The sequence below is a fragment of the Sinocyclocheilus grahami genome, unplaced genomic scaffold (genome assembly GCF_001515645.1).
Source record: "Sinocyclocheilus grahami isolate Dianchi unplaced genomic scaffold, SAMN03320097.WGS_v1.1 scaffold2112.1, whole genome shotgun sequence".
NCBI classification, from domain to species: Eukaryota; Metazoa; Chordata; class Actinopteri; order Cypriniformes; family Cyprinidae; genus Sinocyclocheilus; species Sinocyclocheilus grahami.
This window is the reverse complement of record NW_015507291.1, coordinates 182-4,804: the sequence shown is the minus strand read 5'-3', so window position 1 is coordinate 4,804 and position 4,623 is coordinate 182. Positions and strand designations below refer to the sequence as shown.

General features: G+C 38.1%; 1 protein-coding gene across 1 annotated transcript in view; it reads right to left on the bottom strand.

Moving 5' to 3' along the window:
- LOC107574082 (citron Rho-interacting kinase-like) overlaps positions 1–2,785 on the bottom strand; it is a gene marked incomplete at its 3' end in the record, with an annotated part of 81,307 nt that extends 78,522 nt beyond the window's left edge. The window contains exon 1 of the mRNA XM_016260553.1: positions 2,540–2,785. The remainder of the gene's footprint in view (positions 1–2,539) is intronic.
- Between the last annotated feature and the right edge of the window lie 1,838 nt (positions 2,786–4,623).

Sequence of the window (4,623 nt, the reverse complement as noted above, 5' to 3'; positions counted from 1 at the left end):
ATGTTTTTTAAGCACTGCTTTATGAATGCATGTTTTAATAAAATTGCAATGCTTTATGAATGCATGTTTTTTAAAAATTGCACTGCTTTATGAATGCATGTGTTTTTAAGCACTGCTTTATGAATGCATGTTTTAATAAAATTGCAATGCTTTATGAATGCATGTTTTTTTTAAATTGCACTGCTTTATAAATGCATGTTTTTTTTAATTGCACTGCTTTATGAATGCATGTTTTTTTTAAATTGCACTGCTTTATGAATGCATGTTTTTTTAAGCACTGCTTTATGAATGCATGTTTTTATAAAATTGCACTGCTTTATGAATGCATGTTTTTTTTAATTGCAGTGCTTTATGAATGCATGTTTTTTTTAAATTGCACTGCTTTATGAATGCATGTTTTTCTGTTGCACTGCCTGATAAATGCACTCGTCAGTTGTGCAGCAGAAAAGAACGCATTTCTGTGTCTGCGTGTTTATGAAAGAGATGAGCGCTACATGAACAATGGCACGTCAAGCTTGCTAAACAACACACCTACTGCGGCCACAATGCATGCATTTCTGAAGCGTGCGGCAGTGAAGCGCGGTGAGGGTGGTTTGCGACCGGTTTCACTCATTCCAGATGTTTTGTTTGCCTCAAGACATATCCAGTGCTCTCATATCACAGCACATCTCTAGAGGAGCCCATCCACCAATCAGCAGCTGCACCTCTGCATTAACATTCCCACGCTCCTCTGCTGGACCCGTTTGTGTAGCGTTCGGGGGGTTTCATGGTGTTGGAAATGGCTGGACAAATACACACTTCAGGATTAGAGAAAGAATAAGCGTATGAATGGATGGAGAGAGACGGAGGGGGGGAGCGTGGGAAGGAAACTCACCCTGGTTACCATAGAAATGCATTCTGGGTTCATTCTCATTCTGACTAACATTATAAAGCTTCACCTCACCCTCTCATTTCCCTTTCTCTTCAGCTTCTGAGAAAAAAAAAAACGTTATTTATGGCTCATTTGGGATCAGATTCCCGACCGAGACTTGATTCGACACATCATGATCTGACAGCATGCAGGAACAGAGTGACACGTAACAATAAACTCACGCCTGAATGCATTCAAAGACGCAGAGATTCACTGGGCAGCACGTCTCACACAAACACACACACACACACATACATTAGTGTAATGCATCCAGGTGTTTTAGTCATTCTCATTATTGCAATACAGTTATTGTGATTAAAATCAACAAATTAAAGCACAACAACCACTACCAATGATGTTGAAATACTTTACAATTGTTTTCCACGTTACAGCAATTACATTCTTTTTTGCATTATGGTAATGAGAACTGGGGTAAAAAAAATTAATAAAACTGAATGAAATAAATTATGCTAAAAACCATTACAGTAATGAGAATTTATTTTTATATTATGGTGATGAGAACTGGGGGGGGAAATGAAAAAAAAACAATTACATTAAAAATGAATAAAAAAACATTACAGTAATGACAATTCCTTTTGCATTATAGTAATGAGAATTGGGGGGAAATAAAATGAAACTATAAAAAAATATATATATATATTTCTTTTTTTCCCCCAATGATGAGAATTTTTTGCATTTTACTAATGAGAATTGGGGGGAAATTAAATAAACATTACAGTAATGAGATATGTTTGCATTATGGTAATGAGAATTGGGGGAAAATTTAATTAAACAATATTCGTTTTTACAGTGATGAGAATTTTTTTGCATTATGGCAAAGAGAATTCAAGGAAAATGAAATAAAAAATAATACAGTAATGATAATTATTTTTTTGTGTGATGGGGGGGTTAAAATTTTTAATTACATTTTTTTTGTTTGTTTTTTGCCATTGTGGTATAAGAATTGTGGGAAATTAAATATAAAATGAGAAAAAAAATATTCCAGTAATGAGAACTGAGGAAAATTAGATTAAAAACTGAAATAAAAAAATATTACTGTAATTAGTATTTTTTGCATTATGGTAATGAGCACATAGTTTTCATGCTTTCTTCTGATTCAGGGATGAAATACAACCTGGACATGTTTCTGACAGATTTATGTGAGATTCACCGATCAATAAACACCAAACCACACGATCAGAAGCAAATGCAAACCAAAACAACAGACTGAAGGTTGACCACATCGCAGCAAACACAGAGCCGATCACGTTACACAGCGTTTATGCACTGGATGTCATTGTGCTACAGATCATATCACACACACACACGTGCGCGCTGGACGAGGGTTTCCCGTTCCCCTGCATGCACATGGCAACACATGCATGAGATATTCTGAGTCTCCTGATATAAAAACAGTGGCACACACGCGGCTCCCTCTCATTCATCTTAAAGACTCGTGAAGTGAGCGAACCGCAGCTTTCCCCGCACGAGCAGTACCTCACATTCTGCCACAATGTTGCCTGGTGACAGTCGCCGTGGTGATGTGGCCGTTTCCGCACCAATGGACCACCTGTGACTAGACTAGTACAATCAGCGTATGTGTGTGTGTGCGTGCGTGTGTGTACTCACTCAGACTTGGCCAGTGCGCTCAGGGCCCGACTGAAGCACCACCCTACAAAGGGCAGGTCTTGTCCGTGGAAGCCTGTGCGAGGATGATCTCGCTGGGCAGCAGCCGCGGGGCGGGGGGGCCTCTCGGGCTCCTCGAAATTGGAGGTGTCATCCTCGGAACGCAGAGACGGAACGAATGGAGGGAGCGCTGGAGGAGATGAGAGGAGAAAACCTGTGAGGTGGTCGCTGAGAAAAACAGACTGGAGAGAGTGAGTGATGAGACTGTAGCACAATAACTTGCTCGCTCGCTCGCCCACTCACTCTCTCTCTCTCTCTCTCTCTCTCTCTCTCTCTCTCACTGCAGCAGTCTCGGCTAATCAGCGTGAGTCACAGCCAAAACCCGATGCGAGAGCCGCACACACACAGAGCTGCATCCGCACCAACAGCTGTACTGACACACACACACAGTATCTGCTGCTGGGGGTTTTTGTTCATACATTTACACAATTGGTTTATTTATTTAAAAAACAACAACAAATCACAGAAGAATCTAACAAACACGCCACATCATTGGCACAAGCACACTGACTGCAGGAGACGTGATGATTTGAGCATCAAATCATCAGATCATCTGAATATGTTAATCATCTCAATAAAGACGATTGACAAAATGACATTATGATTGCAATAACAAGTCTTTGAGCTGCAGGTCAATTCAACACAATCAATCATAATCGCATCAGATGTACAGAAATAACAATTGTCTTTATTTTTTTAAAATTAGAATCTTTGTTTTCTATGCAGCAGAATTTTATCAGTGTTCAGTAAGAATATCTAGAGAGCAAGATGACTGATGCAAATATATATATCAGTATGTTTTAGATGCTGTAACGTTTATTACTGAACATAGTAAAAAAAAAATGGTAAAGAAATTTTACATAAGGTAAATAAAGTTTTTAAAAAATAATTTTTGTTGCATAAAATATTTTTTCATTAGCATTCGTAGCATTTTATTTTCCAGCTGAATTCCATCTATAACCTTAGTACTTTACCTTTAACATTTCTATAAGTGATTGGCTTATAAACAAACTATATATAACTTCATAAGCAAATAGGGGTGGGAGATACTGGTCGACATGATTAATCGGTAGAAATTTGTCAAAAAAATGTTGGTCATATCGCTCACCCCTATAAGCAAATATAATTTTTGCTTAGCCATCATACATGGCTGATCAATAACAGTGGGTGTAATTCTTATTTTTTGTGTGTGTGTGTGTGAATTTTGAGTAAATATAGTGCACAATTGGTGTTTTTTATTGAAGCAATTCTGTGCCCATCTCATCTTATTCTATTATGTACATACTGAGTATACTGGCCATTAGAAACCTGCTTCAGATTGCTCTTAAGCTTTCATCCCTTTATTTTTCATGCTTATGCTAAACGCAAAAACATAAATGTGTGGAATAATGTGAAAATCACATGATGTGTGATGTCCTACAGCAGCCGTAGCCACAAGAAAAATAAAACATCTTACAGTTGTGAGCTTGTGCATTATGTGCAAATAAAGTGTTAAACTGGGCGTTACAACATAATATATAGACAATAAATAATCAACACAACGTCCATCCTGAGTGCAAAAACCTATATATAAAGCAATATGATTTTCTTTTGTTCTTTGATTAACATTAATGACACGCAGTGTGTTTATTAGGCTGCTGTCTTTTTAACACCAAACGCACGCAGATCTAAAAATACTGTACATGTGTGTTTTCTTTCTCATCTGTTTACGTTCACTTAAGACAAAAAAGGCTGTGTTTATGATGTTATACTGTAGTTTTCTGCATACTGGTCGATAAATATGAAAGAAGTCAGTGACACGGAACAACCTTTTCTACAGTGGAAATACACGGAACGGTTCGAGAACGGACACAAACCAGGAACCTGCACCGCGACCGCTGTTCTCTGTGCTCGCGCTTCGTGTGCACGCAAACAGGGTGCATGTTCTTTCCGTCCCTGAAATTAAATCATTTTAAACCACATTAAAATGCAAACGCACGAATCGTTAAGCAGAATCGAAATGCACGCGTCTTATCGAAGACCCGGTT